Here is a 13,060-nt window from a genome sequence, read left to right as displayed (position 1 = left end):
GGAGGACCACCCCTTATCGGCTGTCCACAACTGCTTATTCAATATATTCGCAGCTACCCTCCATATCTGGAGGCCGTCTCCTCTATCCGCAACCTGAGGACACGCCATGCCATGGTGATAGGGACCCACCATTCTCCAGTCCGGAAAAATCACAGCCGAAGAAGAAGATTGTTGCAGCTGTAGACAGTTTTGATGAGGAAGTCCTAAGAAGTCTCATCTATAATTTCTACTCTACGCATAAGCAGAGGCCGACTCTGCAATCACTTCTTCCAAGAATGGATATCACTGTATGATTATGTGAAGAAAGTAGAGAACAATTACATTGAAAGTGAGCACGTGATGGACAGTATTTTGGAGAACATTTCCATAAACTTAGGGACATCTGATTCCAGCACAGATCGGACGGAGAATAAAAATATAAAGATGGAATAGCGGGCGTAATTTCATTAGGTACCTTCGGACTCTGGGTAGGAAGGTGGTGATACTAAGATAAGACGAATGTTTTTAGAAAGAGATGATGAAATGGATATGCCTGCCGCTCTGAGCTTGAGAATCGTAACACAAACAACCCCCACTCCTCTACTTTAATTATTTAAAACTTCGCGCAGGTTGGTACCATAACATCTCGTCTCAGCTCTACGACATTTATCGTTGTACATTCACGATGTCGTTTTTAAACATTTGACGTTCCATACTCACCGTAGCGAAGGAGAGAAAGAACAGCTGATCCCCCGTGAGGTCCTCCAACCCTGGGAGGGGAGGCTCCTCGCCGTGGGTCTGCTTGTACATCTGGTAGGCGTTGAACGCCTCATGAACTCCTCCATTGTCTGCTATGTTCTCCGCCAGAGTCTGAGTCCCATTTACCTGCGAGGAATTTAGAAAGTTTTTCATCAACTTTGCCTACATCGCTAGTCTTATCAACAGTAATCTCACTAGAGATTTTGATTTATCTAGAGAAAAACAAAGCTCGAGTGGGATTTAATTGACTATTACACGATTAGAAGAAAGTATATAAAGATTAGAAGTAACGAAGTACTCCAATACAATAAAATATTAATTGACTTACGAAAATACAACTGTCTTCAAATGTATTATTGTACCATCTCAATATTAGAAATATTATGCTAGATGCATGCTAGATGGCAGTAGTGAGTTATGATTACTAGCAATGCCTTCTCGTCGAGAAGTTATCGATCTATATCACGATGGCAGTGTTACTTAGTCAAGAAGGCTTTGTTGATTCAGTTTCATTTTTATTAAAATGCAACATTCCACTTCAATTATCCGAATCCTAGTAATCAACGTCACTTGGCAGATGATTTTCAATAAATCTTAATATTAAACAATCTCTGATACGTGACTATCCATAATATCATATAGCAGAAGCTATAACATAACCTAACTAATATACACAAGTGTTAGAAAAGTTTTAATTAACGACGATGACATAAAAATAAACATGAATAATTTTAAAAGGAATAATTATTGAATGTACAATTTTCAAATTTGAATGTGGTTGGTTGTTCAATTGATGTTATATTGGACGTGTGCGTAATAGAAGTGGAACTCGTTGATTTAGGTCTACATGGTGTATTCAACTTATTCAGAATTTCCGAATGAATAATTTTAAAAGGAATAATTATTGAGTGTACAATTTTCAAATTTGAATGTGGTTGGTGATTCAATTGATGTTATATTGGACGTGTGCGTAATACAAGTGGAACTCGTTGATTTAGGCCTACATGGTGTATTCAACTTATTCAGATTTCCGAATGGTGCTCTTCATTTATTTGTAAATCGGATTTCAGAAGATGCATAGGTATGATCAGTGATTTTTATTAATTCTTGTTCTTGAATGCCAATGCGAGTCATATTTGAAACTGCTGTGCATCGACTGGAGTGGTTTGTAATTTTATATATATTTTTTTGACGTCCAGACCAGCGCAGTTTCAAATGTTGGCAAACAAAGAAACAAATGCTAGGGACGTGATAAAATTAAACAAATGCTAGGGACGTGATAAAATTAAACAAATGCTAGGGACGCGATAAAATTGTGCGATAAGCAGCCATGATTGGTTGAAATACGTCCTTTCGTACCGCTTTATTGGTCAAAAGTAGTATGACGTAGTAAGAGTGTAATAGTCAAGAGAAAACCAAAACTCGAGTGGGATTTAATTGACTATTACACGATTAGAAGAAAGTATATAAAGATTAGAAGTAATAAAGTACTCCAATACAATAAAATATTAATTGACTTACGAAAATACAACTGTCTTCAAATGTATTATTGTACCATCTCAACATTACGCTAGATGGCAGTAGTGTTTTATGATTATTTTTTTCTTGTTATCAGTTGTGCCAACTATGGAATCTTCATTGAACTCTGTGAACGGTTACTAGTCAAGAAGGCTTTGTTGATTCAGTTTCATTTTTATTAAAACATTTGCATTCCACTTCAATCATCCCAGTAATCAACGTCACTTGACAGATGATTTTCAATAAATCTTAGTATTAAACAATCTCTGATACGTGACTATCCATAATATCATATAGCAGAAGCTATAACAAACATAACCTAAATAATATAAACAAGTGTTAGAAAAGTTTTAATTAGGGATGATGAAATAAACAAGAAACGTTTTAATTAACGATGATGAAATAAAAAATAAACATGAATAATTTTAAAAGAAACAATTATTGAAAGTACAATTTTCAAATTTGAATGTTTTAGTGGTTGGTGTTAGTGTTTTATATTAGACGTGTGCGTAAAAGAAGTGGAACTCGTTGATGTAAATGGTGTATTCCTCAACTTATTCAGGGTTTCCGAATGGTGCTCTTCATTTATTTGTAAATACGATTTCAGGGAAGATGCATAGGTACGACCAGTGATCTTTATTAATTATTGTTCTTGAATGCCCATGCGAGTCATATTTGAATGTGCTGTGCATCGACTGGATGGTTTGTAATTTTCTGTTTTTTTTTTTTTGACGTAGTTTGAAATGTTGGCAAACAAAGAAACAAATGCTAGGGTAGTGATAAAATTAAACAAATGCTAGGGAAGCGATAAAATTAAACAAATGCTAGGGACGCGATAAAATTGTGCGATAAGCAACCATGATTGGTTGAAATACGTCCTTTGGTACCGTTTTATTGGTGAAAATTAGTATGACGTAGTAAAAGTGTAATAGTCAACATAAAAAATAATTGTACAGGGCTTTCATTTCAAAACTTCTCAGTCTAAATAACTAATTATTAAATTGAATTCAATTTAAACAAAAAAAAAAAAAAAAACATTTCAATTTAGATATTGAAGGGAAACTCTGAAACCAGACTATTGCATTTTAGACGTTATCCCCCACCCCCAACCTCCCCCACTTTGAAATTTCAAATGGCATCCCTATATTTTTATACTTAAATATGAAAGAGTATTCAATTGTTTATACACCTCATTCGTTTTTGCATCTTTTGTTTTCTGTCGCATATAGCTACAGTTATTAGTAATATTAGTAGCGGGAAGTATTAATATTAATATTAATATAGTTTTTTTTCATAAAATTTTTAATTGAAATATTAATTTTGGGAAATTAATATATAATAAGTATTTTCCTGAAACATATAATATATACAGAATGTCCCATTTATCTTGTGCACCTCAAATAACTTTTATGTTTGGACTGGAATTGAAAATATATTTTTCTGAAAGTTATTTTACGACAAGGGGCTAACATAAATAAATTATAATATAAATAACATAAATTTGGCTCATGTAATAGCATTCTCGTACAAGATACAAGTGACGTCACCACATTTTCAAATAACACCACATAGCATAGTTTCAATATTGCATGAAAGTCAACCCCTGTGGAAAACGGTAGACGAGCGGGACCGGTTCAAATCCTGGTCGGGACAAGTTGCCTGGTTGAGTTTTTTCCGAGGTTTTCCCTCAACCCATTAATAGCAAATGCTGGGTAACTTCCGACGCTGGACCCCGGACTCATTTCACTGGCATTATCACCTTCATGTCATTTAGACACTAGATAACCACAGTAATTGATAAAGTGTCGTAAAATAACTGATTAAAAATAGTGCATAAAATTAATAAATCATAATGGCTATAGAAAGGAAATCTATTAGTCCCTGAATAGTCTCTGTAGTTTAAAAAGCAACATGAAGTACGATACAGGTCGTTTAAAATCCTGCATCCTGTAATAATCAAGCAATAGGTTGAGAATTTGTTGATGGAGAAACTTCAATGATAGAGATATAGATAGATATAGAGAGATAGAGATATAGATATATATATATATATATATATATATATAGATATAGAGAGATAGAGATAGATATAGAGATATAGAGAGAGATAGAGATATAGATAGATATATAGAGAGATATAGAGAGATAGAGATATAGATAGATATATAGAGAGATATAGAGAGATAGAGATATAGATAGATATAGAGATATAGAGAGAGATAGAGATATAGATAGATATATAGAGAGATATAGAGAGACAGAGATATAGATAGATATATAGAGATATAGAGAGATAGAGATATAGATAGATATAGAGATATAGAGAGAGATAGAGATAGATATAGAGATATAGAGAGAGATAGAGATATAGATAGATATATAGAGAGATATAGAGAGATAGAGATATAGATATATATATAGAGAGATATAGAGAGATAGAGATATAGATAGATATATAGAGAGATATAGAGAGATAGAGATATAGATAGATATATAGAGAGATATAGAGAGATAGAGATATAGATAGATATAGAGATATAGAGAGAGATAGAGAGATAGAGATATAGATACAGAGAGATAGAGATATATGGAGAGATATAGAAATATAGAGATATAGATAGATATAAAGAGAGTTAGAGATATAGATAGAGATATAGAGAGATAGAGATATAGAGAGAGATAGAGATATAGAGAGAGATAGAGATATAGATAGATATATATAGAGAGATAGAGATATAGATAGATATAGAGAGATAGAGATATAGATAGATATATAGAGAGATATAGAGAGATAGAGATATAGATAGATATAGAGATATAGAGAGAGATAGAGAGATAGAGATATAGAGATATAGATACAGAGAGATAGAGATATATGGAGAGATATAGAAAGATAGAGATATAGATAGATATAAAGAGAGTTAGAGATATAGATAGAGATATAGAGAGATAGAGATATAGAGAGAGATAGAGATATAGAGAGAGATAGAGATATAGATAGATATATATAGAGAGATAGAGATATAGATATATGCATAAAGAGAGAGATATAGAGAGATATAGAGAGATAGAGATAGATATAGAGATATAGAGAGAGATAGAGATATAGATAGATATAGAGAGATAGAGATATAGATAGATATATAGAGAGATATAGAGAGATAGAGATATAGATAGATATAGGGATATAGAGAGAGATAGAGATATAGAGAGATAGAGATATAGAGAGATAGAGATATAGAGAGAGATAGAGATATAGAGAGAGATAGAGATATAGATAGATATATATAGAGAGATAGAGATATAGATATATACATAAAGAGAGAGATATAGAGAGATATAGAGAGATAGAGATAGATATAGAGATATAGAGAGAGATAGAGATATAGATAGATATAGAGAGATAGAGATATAGATAGATATATAGAGAGATATAGAGAGGTAGAGATATAGATAGATATAGGGATATAGAGAGATAGAGAGATAGAGATATATGGAGAGATATAGAAAGATAGAGATATAGATATAAAGAGAGTTAGAGATATAGATAGAGATATAGAGAGATAGAGATATAGAGAGAGATAGAGATATAGATAGATATATAGAGAGAGATAGAGATATAGATATATATATATATAAAGAGATAGAGATATAGAGAGAGATAGAAATATAGATATAGATAGAGATAGAGTGAGCTAGAGATATAGAGCTAGAGAGTGTGTGCAGGAAAGAAGATTGTACATCTGGCAACACATGGGAGATTTTTGTAAATTTTTGTTTTCCTATCTTTAGGTAAGATTTTAACATTAAATTTCAAATCTATAATCCTAATCTTAAACAGAAATGTGTGACTTAATTCTCTGAGAGTAGATACCTGATAATTATCGACTATGAAGGTACCATACTGCTTCACGAAACACTCTGCCTTTTCATAATAAGCCTTCAAGGTGTCATTATCCCACCAGGATACTATGTCGCCGAATTTTCCATAATCTTTACCTGTGAAATGTCGAATATATTAATCAATATTTTACTTAAATTAAGATAGAATATTTATACACCCTTTAATATTTTTCACAGTAGATATTGTTCATTAGTAGGACTAGGATTTTTATGGCCTCAAAGTGGTCAAAATATGCAGAATAAAATATTCTCTTATGACCTAAAAATTACAGAAATATGCCCTATAATATAAAAAGTATGCTGTATGAAAAATAATACAGTCAAGTTCTACCTCCAAATTCGAATTGTTATTACACGAAAGATATACAGTATCTTGAACTCTTCTATTCCTTCGTACCTGTCGTCTCGCTTCACTTACCTTTCTTCCCACCATAATCTGAACACACGCTCTCGTCATGAAACAATACTAACAATACATCCCATCGCACCTCCTCATACTCATCCTCTTTCACAATAGCCCTGCCAAGACTCTGGAATTCGCTACCTGCTAGCATCAGGGACTGTCGAAATAAAATTCAATTCAAACGCAAACTTATTAGGCACTTGGTCAGTAATTGATTTCTTGTAAATAGTTTCCTTAATCTATCACAAAATATTTCAATATCCAGTAATTTCATCACTATAGAATTTTTTTATTCTAGGTTTAACTTGTAATTCAGTAAATATAAAATATTCTTTGTTTTTCTATGACTATTTCGTTTATATGACGTCATTTCATTTTCGACCAATGAAGTGTAATGAAATTTTGAATTCCAACCAATCACAGACTTTGCGATAATTTCTGCAGCTAGATTTATCGCTATCAATTTATCGCATGGTCGTTCTTTTGTTTAGTCGTTGTCGCCAACTGTTTCCCCGTAAATTGATGAACATGAATACATTAAGATGCAACTACACGGTTAAACTTTTCTTTCAACTTTAAAGCAATGAATGCAAGATTGATATTTAATATTAATTAATATATTTACGCAGTGAAGACCACGTTCAAAACGGCGCACCATGTAGACACAAAATCTTTATGCATCTTAATTGAACGTACCCTTTAAACTTGATTCTATTCTTCCCAGATTGCACGCATACGCGATTGGAATATTGAACTGTGTAGATGCAGCTTTAGTTCCGTTACACACTACAGCGAGAATGCGTTTGTCGAGCTATAAAAAATGCTTTCGTGTAGCACTCATTGTAAGTAACTGTAGAAACAAGGCACAGCTGCCATTGGTCCTGCTTCCACAGGTAGGCCTAACGTAACCTATAAAATTGTAGCCTATAACATTTGTATTGAAATTAAACAATTAATAGACGTTCAAATTTATGTAACATAATCGCATATCAAACTGAAATAACTTGCATAGTAATAATGTCTTCGATCAAACTGCCTTTCGTATGGCGTAATAAAATTCGTGTTTTAATTAGGCCTATCTATACAGAGATGGCTTCACTGTGTAGCAACATGTCTCGCTGTGAATACATAAGCATTGGTATATAGCTGTCCCCACTGTTACTGTTAAATTAAATTATGATTTCAGCAGACAATGAAAATGTATTTATGTTATAATAATAAGAGAAAAGTGCAGTACATGTAATTAACAATGTTAAACCTGTATTTCGCTTTTCGCAATTGGCATTACTGAATAATAACATCGAATTTCTTTATTGCAATAATCGATATTCATCTACGAGTATTTCAACTTCACAATGTCTGAATAGGTTAAGTATTCGTTAATATACAATTATTAACATTTTGTGATCGAATTTTAGGGATATATTATTTAAATTTTTATTTTATTCACGAAATAGTCCTCGTGACTTCGCTTCGCTTGTGGATTTATTGGCAGATCTCAGACCTGTCGTGACATTACTACAGATAAATTATCTAGCTTTCATTAGTCAGATAATCTTTTCGTACTTTGATTTTTATTGTAATTGTAATTGTAAATTTAATACTAATTGTAATTTTATTTGTAATTGTAATTGTAAATTTAATACTAATTGTAATTTTATTCTTCATATTATAGTTGGAATCTCCTGGTAGAGGGGCAGAGAAGGCTGACGGCCTTATCTCTACCAGGTTAAATAAATAGATACTACTACACAGCAGTACTGTCAGAGTTGTAAGCTCCGAAACCGGTTGTGGTGCTAGAGACGTCCAGTCGGAGCGTGAACATGCTTATGTCTGTGGAAGCACCGGAGTACATAACGAGTTATAGTGGAGCGCTCCGCTCCGTTTAGGCTGTGTCTAACAACGCTGTACTACAGTATAAAATTAACAGAATGTGACTGATTGACACTTGCAGAACTGCACTTCCGGTTTAAAGAAAGAGTGTTTCTGGTCAATAAAAACTCACCTAATTAATTATCCAAACATCATCCAGACAAAACTGATGTATTTTTGAAAACTATAAAGTTCAAGCTTTCAGATGACATAACAATTCAAGAAAAAGATAAAAAAAAAATTAAGGGTAGATGAGTATCTTAAAGTTTTATAATAAAGCAACTGTTTGCATCTTTTCTCTCTTTGTGTGTGTAGATACACGTTCCAAACTTTATCGCCATAATATTTTGCCATTATTCTATATGATATAAAAATGAATGAAGTATCAATGAATTAGTTACACACTGAAAATATTTCGTAAGAACTGCTGTTATGTAACTAAGTCACAGTGGTGTTGTGTTTGTAATGGAGCTCGAAGTAGAGATGCAAAGGCGTAACCACCTTTATTAATATTTGGAAGTAGTAAAATATAGATTAAACCTTACCATAATTATCAAATCCATGGGTGAGTTCATGGCCAAGAATCGACCCCATTGCACCGTAGTTGAGAGCCCTGAAATTGTTGAATTTGTTATTAACAATAGTTGTCTTAATATTATATCGTGTACTTAAAAGAATACAGCAGTTTATAGTCACTATATTATCACTCAGATAGGCGTAGAAAGTTGTTTGTAGGCTCAAATGAAAGAGGAAGGAAGACAGTTTTAGCAACGAATAGGGATTATAAAGAATGGACACTAAGCGAATTTTCCTGTGTTTTGTTTCTCTGTGCGCCGGCGTTTAGTTCCACTTTCAAGCGCTAGAGGTTAGTGTAATCGAGCATACGCTAAGATAATATTAATTGAGAATAGAGTTGAGACAAAGGATCCAAACATCGCCTACCTTATTGCATAATCCAGTAACGCTTTGCTTCAAATAAATTCAAGTTAACAGCTTTTCCTTATTTCTCAGTGACAAACTAGTTGTAATAATAATATTTTATATTTCAAATATAATAAATTTTATTATAAAATAATATAATACATTATAAAATTAAGTATCGAATTCGTTTAATATTTGTATATAATATAATATAGGTATATGGTTTTACTTCTCATAGGAGTTTTATTTTTCCATTTTCAGTGCTATCGAATCATTACATATTTTAATTGTTGTTGGGGTCAACGTCTCAACTCTCATTATAAAGGAACTCTAGAGTCTAGACATTACAGTTAATGACGGATTTATTATTTTATGGATCCAATTCATTTTATTTGAGTACATAATGTACCTAGATGTATTAATTATATGTGTTATATTTCCGCTGTGTTGGCTGCTAGCTGGTGTGATGTCAGCACCAGCTCTAGGGAGAAAGCAGAATCTCACGCTCTAGCTGGCTTGAAGGTCATTGAAATCAGTCCGGCTACATCAAAGTTACCGACGCGAAGTGTCCATACTTAGTTACCTATACGCTGGTTTTAGTTGTATGCATGCGCAGATAGCTTTTCTTTGTTTTGTTTCCTTGACATCGATAACAGAGATGACGACTCCTCAACAGGAAGCATTTTGTATTTTGAAGTTTGAAAGTTATAAATCGGTTATAATAATTCAACGTGCGTTTCGTAGGCAGTTTAATTGTGATGCCCCAAATGCCAATAACAACCGTCAATGATATAACCAGTTGGCAACGATCGTTTGTCTGTGTAAAGGTAAAAGTGTGGGGCGACCAAGAGTGTCTGAGGAGAATGTGCAGCGCGTTCGGGACTCCTTCTAACGAAGTCCTAAAAAGTCAGTTAGGAAGACTAGTCGTGAACTTGCAATGTCAGTGATGACAGTATGGATGGTCTTAAGAAGACGCTTACATATGCGTCTCTACCGTTTACAATGTTACAGACTTTAAAGCCTACCAACTACGCTGTGCGCTCCAACTTCGCGCTTGAAATGTTGCAGCAGAAAAATGATGACTTTCTTGATTGTGTTGTGTTCAGTGATGAATCAACATTTCATATTAGTGGAAAGATTAACACACACAATGTAAGAATCTGAAAACGATTAGAGATATCTCAAAATAGGTTGCACCATTGTTTTTTCAGAAAATTTCACATTTTTTTGAGTACCTACATGACCCCCTTTCCATTTAAAATTTCAAAATTTGCATCCAAAATGGCGACTTTTGAGATAGCTTAGGGCTAGAATCGAATGTGTCACTGGTCTTGCAAATACTGGTAACACCTGTAGTAATCGAAAATCAAGCATATGGAAGATATTTATATGGTTCCAGACTTTTGATTCACTCTGTATTATGTAGTTATAGAATTACCGCAAGTTAAAATAATGAAAAAGATAAATATATAACAAAGTATCCAATCAATTGTAGACCTATTTTAAGCAAACATTTTTTTTTCAATTAAACAAAGTAAATTTGCTCCAAATCCCCATTGGATCAACATTTCAACAAGACGGTACTCCACCACATTATCACCATAACGCCACCAGTTTCCTTTGTAAAAATTTTCCTTGTTTTTGGATTGGAAGAGGCGGACCCAAAGCATGGCCACCAAGGTCTCCTGATCTGCCTCTGTTGGATTTCTTCGCCTGGGGTTTTTATCAAGGAATTTGTGTATCAACAAATCCAATCCAAAATTTGTTACATTTGAGACAACTCATGAGGTTAGCAATTGACTGAATAACGTTCAAAAACACTTGGAGGCAATTGGAATGTCGTTTTGAGATTTGCAGAGCAACAAGGATGCTCACATTGAGATATACTGAACTGGATATAAAACTTGGAGAGTTTTATATAACATTTAAATAATTCAGTTAAATAATCTCATGATTAAGTTAGCTTTTTCTTTTATTTCTTGATACCCCTAGCCCGGACACGGTAAGTATATAATGTTTCGTAATTTATGAATGTATTCATTTTCTTATAAACATTGTAGTGAATTAATTTGTACTTACTCAAGACCATGTTCATAGTACGGAAACTTCATCATTCCGGAATTTATACCTAAAAGAAAGAAGCGAAATTTTGTTAATTTAAGAAAGGATTCGGAGGAAAGTTACCATTTATTTAGAACAGACATAATGCACAGAGACTACAGAGCATACCAAATGGCAAGAGTTTGGAGCATCACCATATACCTACATTACTTTTTCTATACCTTTGCTCCATTTCGGCCTCGAAGAGAAGCCTGAACGAAAACATAGCGAGACTTAATAGTTCTGTGGTCATCGTAACGCAAGACATCCTCTCAGACAACAGACGACATGAAAATACAGTGTGTCCCAAAAGTCATGGTGAAGTTTCAGTGGATTACATTTTTTGAATAGAGATAGAAATGTAATATTGATATCAGATGAAAATAAAACACTCAAAATTCTTTGTCTTCAAGTTTGAGGCACTGAAAGGAAACAAAAGACGGTAACAATTGATAAATGTAATAATTTTAATTGTTACAATTAAATATTACCTTTTTTTCGATGAAGTATACATTTCACAGAAAATTTCTAAATACACCATAACAATGGGAATAATTAACGACATTATGAAACCTTCCCTAGTACAAAGGCATACTAGAATTCGCCTATACAAGACCTTGGCGAGATCTTTACTTTGTTACGGCAGTGAGGCATGGACATTGAGGAAGAAAGACGAAAGCAGAATAACGGCTAATGAAATTAAATTTATGAGATATACAGCGGGATATACGAAATGGGATTACAAACGCAATGAAGATGTAATGGAAGAATTACAACTAGAACCTGTAATTAATCACGTAAAACATTATCGGAACAACTGGATAAATCACCTGCATCGCATGCGTTGAGATAGAATCCCAAAAGTCATGCTCCACTATCGTCCAAACGGGAAGAAATCTCTCGGTCATCCAAAGAAGCGCTGGATTGAAAATTCAACTGTGAGATCGTAACAGGCCATATGGCCTAATACTTGAAGGGAAGAAATCTCTCGGTCATCCAAAGAAGCGCTGGATTGAAAATTCAACTGTGAGATCGTAACAGGCCATATGGCCTAATACTTGAAGGGAAGAAGAAGACAATGAATTATATAGGATGAATGTTCAAAGAAAAGTGCAGTGTGTTTTGTGGCTGGCAAAATTTGAATCTGTGACTCATTAAGCATATCCACAGTAAATTCATGTGGATGAAGTGCTTCTAACAACAGAGATTTGTGAGTCAGATGAAGACGTTTCTTTAAAGCTCTTTGAACTGTTGTTTTCGAAAGTCCTAATTGTTGGACACATTCACGAATCGATTCCTTTGGACTCTGAAAGTTAATGCTTTTCGAATGGCTTCTACTGTTTTATCATTTGTCGATGGTCTTCCAGTACGGTTTATCTCCAATTGACTTCCAGTATCTTTTAACTGTTTATCCCAACGACGACTGTTATTCTCGTGTGGTGGTTCTTCGTTAAATACGCGACGAAATTTACGTCGTACACGAGTCACAGATTCAAATTTTTTTTTCAGGTGCCATGGCCGTCATCTGATTTGACATCCTTAGACTTTTTTGCTTGGGAGTTATCAAGTCAGGAGTGCACAAAATCAAAGAAAGAAATCTACATG

This window comes from Periplaneta americana, chromosome 5, assembly GCF_040183065.1.
Source record: "Periplaneta americana isolate PAMFEO1 chromosome 5, P.americana_PAMFEO1_priV1, whole genome shotgun sequence".
Classification (NCBI taxonomy): domain Eukaryota; kingdom Metazoa; phylum Arthropoda; class Insecta; order Blattodea; family Blattidae; genus Periplaneta; species Periplaneta americana.
The sequence above is the reverse complement of the archived record's forward strand: the minus strand, read 5'-3'. Positions refer to the sequence as shown.